This window comes from Gallus gallus, chromosome 1 (assembly GCF_016699485.2).
Source record: "Gallus gallus isolate bGalGal1 chromosome 1, bGalGal1.mat.broiler.GRCg7b, whole genome shotgun sequence".
In the NCBI taxonomy this organism is placed as follows: domain Eukaryota; kingdom Metazoa; phylum Chordata; class Aves; order Galliformes; family Phasianidae; genus Gallus; species Gallus gallus.
The window spans coordinates 24,257,916-24,265,859 of NC_052532.1; positions in this window are offsets into that span (position 1 = coordinate 24,257,916).

Here is a 7,944-nt window from a genome sequence, read left to right on the forward strand (position 1 = left end):
GAATTAAAGGGATCGTCATCATCATCTTAGTAGCTGCCACTGTCAGGGTTGCTGCTCTTAAAATTCTGAAGAAGTCAGTCAAACTAGCAGAGATTTTTATCAGTAATAGCAGGATTTTGGAGCAGGTTGAACATAATGCATATATATTGATAGATTTACAGTATTTGTTCATGTATTCAGACATATAAATACCACTAATAGTTTTTCTGAAATAACTGAACACCTTTGCTTCATGCACATTGCCATGTCAGTCAACTTTTTATCAGATTTCCCCTCTGCTGCAACCAATTGTAACAGAATATTGGTGGGAAGGTTCAGCCTCTACTGCCATACCACCAACATCCACCTCTGACACTGTGGGTTAATGTAATAAAATAGAAGGCATTACTTTCGGGGCACCCCTCATAAATTATAACACTAAGCAGAAATGCTACAGTGCTTTCTTATATAATCTAAGAATACAGAGTGTCATGGTTTTATGATTTTTGGTTATCGGTATTCCACATCATAACATCATGCAGTGTACTGGGAGTTGAGTTAAAGAGCAAATGCTGTACTTCCGGGTACTCGTCCGGAAGAGAAGAACTATGTTCACCAGAAGACTGCTCAAATACTGTTATCATTCCTGCTCAGGGGAACAGATATAAGGCCTGTAGGTCACCTGACCTTAATCTTCTTTCTTCTCGTCTCGCCGTGCTTGCTTTCGGATCAGCTCACTGCTGCTCCTGACTACACTCAAGGCTTCAGTATTAGTGTAAGGCCTTTAGCTCTCGGGCAATCCTTCTCTCAATTATATTTGATTTTATTAACAATTATATTGAATTATATTGTATTATAGTGTGTTATTGTGCATTCCAATACTATATTTGGTAAATTAGTTTGTTTCTTCTCAAATCATTGCCACTGTTTGTTTTTTTTTTTTTTTTTTTTTGGAGGGGTTCCCCTCTTTCCCTTTTTCCGGAGGCACGGATTTTGGAAAAGAAATCCCTCCACCCCACTAGTCACGGAACCAGGCCGGATCAGTCCATAAACCATCGACACCAAAGATACATTTCTTGTTTGACTGCTAATACAAAATAAAGCCCCTTAAAATCATCAAGTACCTTAAAGTCATGTATTGCCAAGTAAAAGGCAAAAGGCTTGTTGTAGTCATGATCAACAGTTTAGAAATATTTGATATTTGTCATTGTATCCAGTGTTTGTAATGCATCTACCTCCTTTTTCTTAAGCATCACCTTAAGTTCAAAGTAAACATACTATGTTGTCTCACTTTTTGTGCTACATCAGGAAGTATAAAATCTATTCCACCACTTAGAAGTATACCTGTTTAAAATACAAAGGAACACAGACATGATGTAGAAATACATAGGCATTAAGACGTGATACAGTCATTAAAACCCATGAGTTGTTTAAACATCTCCATTCATTTCTTGTCTACACTTTATGATGATTACAGAAATGTATATTGTAAATAATGTGCTACTGAATTCACTGTAGAATACTTCCCATATTTACTCTCAATAGAATATTGAATTCTGTAAATTTAATATTTTCTCCATGTAAGTGTCATTTCATACATTTCATTTGGAGGTGATACATTCTTTGGTCTATGAAGGAAAGAACTAAGTTACCTCTTTAAAATAGCACTAAGAGGACACTCAGTCAATAAAGGAACTGTAATTTACAGCTTGATCCTGTAAGGTCAGTGGCCATCTAAATTACCAAGCTGATGGCAACTGAGTATTGCACATCAAGTCCCATAGCCTTAACATCAGTCAGGAATAATAGATTATTTGTTTAATTTTAGAAGTTAAATGAAGGCTATCTACATAACAGAAGGGGCAGATAAATGACACGATTATTTCATAGCAGTGGAAACAGAAACCAGATTCAGATGTCTTAACTGTTTAATCTATATTATTACCTGTATGTAATGACATCCTCTACCTTTTCACCTCTCTTTGGGGAGCTCAGATTCACTCAAACGCAGGACCCATATCTGGTCCCTTGACAGTAGAAAATCTGCATGCCAGATACAGCTGTCTAATACACGTAAAAGGTGCTCTCCCAGATTCCAACACCTCAGCAGCATGGCCTTGAAAGTGTATTGGCTGCAGAAGACTTATACTTGGAGCAGCCAAGAGATATGATCATTCATTTTCCTTCTAGAAGGAAAGTGCTTCTATTTATTGCTTCTTCATACTCAGAACATTATAATTCTTTGACTTCTGCTTCAGTGCTCTATCCTTCCTCAGGAGCTCTCACATGCATATGCATATTTTTTTTCTTCCTTTTTTCCTCCCTGTCCTATCTGCTCTGGTGTCCCTCAAAAAACTCACAGACCTAAGCAATTAGTAAAGAAATACTGCTTTGAGGAGAGGAAGCGCTCAAACCCAGAACACTGACAAGCTCAGTGCAGTGGTATACCTACTGCTTCTTGTGTTTCTTTGTAGGCTTCAGGCTACTTCAAACTTTCATTTTCTCACTGGACTTTTTTTTTTTTTTTTTCTGCAAATAAAAGACTTACTTCCCTTCTTCTCTACCCATTTCCCAACTTTTGTTCTATTTATCTCTAATTAAAATTGATTTAAAAATGAAATAACTTTCAAACATATAAACTTATGCACATCTTGAGGGTATTATAGCCTAGATTTACCTGTGTGAATCTATCTGAGATGCTTGGGTTAGAATCTGGTTCTTCAAAGATTCTGTATATCCGAAGAACAGAAAGAGGCACTTTGAGATGTTATGTGACTCATTCTCTGGAGCTGCTTCATTTTCTGTTTACCATAGAGGGAACTGTGAGTGTGATTGTGCAGTACTTGTGGCTTTGTCTTTTTCAGCTTGTTGGAATCTGAGCTTATCTATAGGTAATGACAGATTAAGAGATAAAGACACACTATGATGTTTTTCAAACCAGTGTCACACTTCTGATACACTCACTAGTCCTCTGCAATGCAATAGCAGAAGTTCTGTAAGTCAGTTTATCCATCTGAGCAGAAATTTGCCTGGGTATGTTCTAAGTGTGTTTGTTGTCTTCATGCCACCTATGGAAGAAAGCCAGCTTTAAAAAGCATTCAAACATATCTTTCTGCAGAAATCTGAGCTGACAAAACATGTTGTCGTTTTTTTTTTTTTTCCTCTTTACCAAATATGGATATTAGAGTGAAAATAAAAGCAAAGTTTGATACTTTTCAAATACAACTGCACAACATCAGTAGCAATCATACTGCATTTCTTTAGAGACTAAACGCTTGCTTGCATTTTAATGGCAGTTTCTAAGAGCATGTGTAACATTGCCATCTAGTGCCTTCATCCATAACAACTTATTTTAGCAAATAAGACATAGGCTTAGCCATTTCCAGTAAACAAGAACATTCCTTCTGGATCTCGAGAATTTTTGTTTGGCACTCCTATTCATTATACTTTCTCCTACATTTAAATTGGAATTGCATGAGAAACTTCTAAAAGGGCATCTAACATACTTCAAAGGACTGACAGTAAATTAAAAAAAAAAAAAAAAGCATAAAAAGCTTCTTTTCCTTACAGTTTTTGGTGGCTTGTTGGCACACCTGTTACAACTATTTTCACTAAAGGTTAAGTGCGTTTTCACCAAACAGCTTGTTTTCAAGAAGGAGAAAAATATGACTCTGATGAACTTGAATATTAGAGAGTAATGGCACTGGTATTGGACAGGAACAAGCTGAAAAGGGGATGTACAACCACCAGTGGAAATTCTCCTTTGAATGGCAGTTAATCTCACACTTGACACAAGATTGAATTCAATATAAATGTACATTATATGAGATCAAGAACATCCTCTATCACCTGCAGGACAGACCTGCAGCAGTATCTTAGTCTAAATACTTAATTTTGGTCAAGAAAATGTAGATGGGTAGATTTCCACCCAGGAAATGGTATCCTTTTTAAGCATCCAGAAATGTCAGTAAAACAGATTTGGAACAAGAGGAAGATTGTCTGCACAGTGTTGGAAAGGTATACACGTATTATTAACTCTTCTTCTTTCCTTAACGTTCCATCTCAGCACTCAGTCTGTTGAGCAGTTTAAGTAGTTCCTTATTTCCCAGAAAAACAGAGTTTTCTAGGCTAGAAAAATATATACCAAAGCTCAACTTTCTACATATGAACAAGCAGAATTTTCTGAGTACATGACAAATTGGAAAAGCAGGCAAAAGTCAACTGTTGCATCTATGCCTTCAGAATAATACATATGCTCTTGTGGAACACAAAAATAGACTGTGGAATTAAAAAAGAAAGAAGTATATTAAGGACAGTTTTTTTCTCTTTCTCATTGTTTTGGGTAACATCAAAAATGTCTGGTTCTTGCACCTTTCATTCCTCCACCATTCTGAATGACTTTAGATTGAACTGGAAAACCAGACACAATATCTGCAAGAAGCAATAAAATCTTATTAAAATCTGTCACCAGTCTAAATGAGCAGAGTGAATACATTCACTCATTCCTAAATATTTATTGTTTCTCAGAATAACAGAATACTGTTTAAAGGGCTTTCATTTTATTTCTAAAGAAGTAATTTCTAAAAAAAATGTACAGTTTCATAAAGTATAATACTTGCATTAGCTACCAACTTGAAATCCCTTCAAGAATCTTAGTGCCTGGAAGCTTAAGTAAGCCAACATATTTTACTCTCTTTATAACTTAAGGTAGCACCCTATGGAAGCTATCCAAAAGTGTCAAATATATTTTTAGAAGAAAAGATAAACATTTGCTTTAAAACAGATTTTTGGGGCTTTTATTATAATTATAATAAAGTTACGGTAATAATAAATTATTATTATTATTATTATATAAAAGGAAAGAAAGAAAAGGAAAAATAAAAGAACAGTACAGTTAGTCATCATTTTAGAAAATACACGTACATATTTGTTTGAGAGGTAAAGTGAATCAGAGTGGATCTTGAAAATGTATATATATATATTCTATCAACAATTGTACCAGCTTTAAAACTCTCCCTCCACACAAACACACAAACAAAAAATTAAGGCCCATAAAAAGCTAGAATTTACTCTAGAATTACTAGAATTTAGAACAAATTTTGCTTCCACTTACATGATATTTACAGTGCATTTTGTTTTGAAACAGAAATGAATGAAGTGAAACTAAACAAGGATAATAACACATGATGAAAAAAAATGCAAATAGGCATCTCTCCCTGTACTCCTCTGTGAAAAATGCTCTTGATTCATTTAAGATAGTGATAACTTCTACCTAAGGAAATCAGTTTGGGGTTTTTTTCAGGCAATGCTATCATTATTGAAAGGAAAGCATTATATATTCTGGGAATTGGAGTACATGCACATAATTTGGCAATGAGGTAAGCTATCAAGCCAGCATCCAGAGGGAGTGTGCTGTAAATAGGAATTATATCTTTAATTCAGTGTTCACTTGTATGATATCCTGCCTTTAAAGAAGCTGAAATTTGCAAGCTGGCAGGACCAAGTGAAATGTTTAACCTTAGTCTTGAACAGATCTTCAGGACTTAAGCTTCTAGTGGATGAGTCACAAAAATGATGATCTAGTTTCAGAATCTTCTCAGTGAAAGAGACTCGTTTAACCCTCTCTCCTACCTTGACCCTAGGCGACCTTTCTAGTTCCACAGCTCTTTCCAAGTACAAAAATAGTATTTTTGTCTTCTAAGTACTTTCCCTTTCCTCTAAAGCACATGCTAGCTTCCTTTTACCTGTGAGGTGGCTGTTTTGGCACAGTCTGATGAAGATGGCTGAAAGGATCCTTGAAGTCAATAGGGAGATGTTTCAGCCTGCTGACTATAAATAACAGTAGTTTTTATTCTATGTGTCAGTACTCAACCACACAGAGTTACACTTGTTCATTTATTGCATTAACCATTCTAGGTCTCAGACAAAGCAAACCCTGCCCATGCTGAGTAAGATAAATACTGTGAAGGCAAACATCATTGCAAAGAGTTCCATAACGGAAAAGAATCAATATAATGAGCACTATGCAAAAAAGAGCATGTGAAACTGAGAGATGGTTTTATCCAGGTCCATGGGTACTCTCTAACAGATCATTTCTCCCTGAAGAGAATGTCCAGTATGAGATGACCACCTTGATGAAGTTGAGTTCATTCTTCCAGATACCCCATGAATTTGTTACTAGAACAACACCTTTTTCTAGTTGAACTATGATATTGTAAGTGAGGAAATTGTTATCAGCTGTATATGAAAAATAATGAGTATAAACAAAACAAACAAACAAATAAAAAACCTAGAAGAAAAATGAAGTGATTTCTTAAACTAGTAAATAGTTTAAGCCAATAAGACTATCATCGAAATCTTTCTTACTGTAAAATCTCTAACTTTCACAGGGCATCAAACTTTACTTCAAGCCAGTACCATTACCACAATAAACATCCACAGCGATGAATGTTTATCATTCTGTAGAGTATTAATGATCCAGCAGCACCACAAATCAGTATTTGCAGTCTTATAACTAAGATTCACATATACTCCAATCATCATGAATAATATTTTATTTTAGAAATTGTAGTAATTAAGGTATAAGGTATTAATAACATTGTATTGCTCAGAATAAAAGATTGCTGCAGTCTAAATTATCTTCAAAGAGGAAAACTAATGCCTAAAAAAATGCAGTGCATATAAAGGCAGAAGGCTGAGAGATTGTTAATTTTGAAGCTACAAATGGACGCCACCCAGAACAGAGCAGTCCCAAATATATTTTTATTTACCATCTGAAGCTGTAGAGAGACATGCAGATTCAGTGCAAACAGACTCTTTGGATGACAAGTTTTCTAGATTTAAGTATATCAGCTCTTCATTCTACAAAGGGATGGACAGGTGAGCAGGAAATACTATTGAGAGCTTTTCTGGCTCTCTGCCCTACTCTGAATGATGGCCAACAACAAAATTATACCAACACTTGGCAGACTGTTTAAAGGAAATACAAAAGTTAGAAAGTGAGGATCTAAACATTTTAAGCTTATCTTCATACTTAAGCAAGTATACTCACTTAGAAGTTACTGCTTTATTATAAAATAAATATTCTGAGCTTTGACCTACTCTCTGTTATCTATATAAATATTTTAAAATCCCTGTATTCAGCTAATGCTATTTTCACATTTAAAAATGTTTCAGAAACAGGTTTTTCTATGCCCAAACTATCAGTATGTGGTGTTTTAATTAAACCAGAAATCAACGTTTTTCAACTGTGCTTTCTTTTAATTGAAAAAGAAGAAAGTACAAAAACATTAAAAGGATAATAAATATTAGATCCTGGAGACTCAGACTTGTTCTTGGCTGCTACCATTATAAATATGACAAAGTGGCAGGAATAATGAATGAATCCATTCAAAATCAGCTGACAGCAAACAATTTTATTCATCAGTAACAGTATTCAATTATGTTGAAGAAAAAAAGATCTTCACATTCTTGGTGCAAAATAGCTATTTCTTACAGAAAAAAAAAGAAAGAAAAAGAAAAGTTATTTCTCAGATTAGCAAGGATAAAATATTTCAGAAAAAAAAAAAAATAAAGGTTCAATTGTTCCCCTAAAAAGCTGTCACAGAGGAAATCCATAATTACCAGTTCAGTGACTATATTCAAGGCACCCAGCACTGTCTACTCATTATTTGATGCATACCTACCTTCCAAGAAAAGCATCCTAGCTGTAGGAAATGATCTGATGACCTAAAAACCAGCCTCTGGATCCTGGTATTCCTCAAATCAGTTTCCAAATGAAACAGGGAATTTTCAGGTAATCAAATTGAGGTTTTTTTCATGTTGCTGTATCAGAATCTTCTTCAGTTGAAACAGCTTCGGAGGATTCCATGGTTTTCTGTGTTTTACTAATGCACATATGCTTAATAACAAATAAATTCTGTAAAAATGAAAACAATGGCATTTTGTTTGCGAAATAATCTTTCT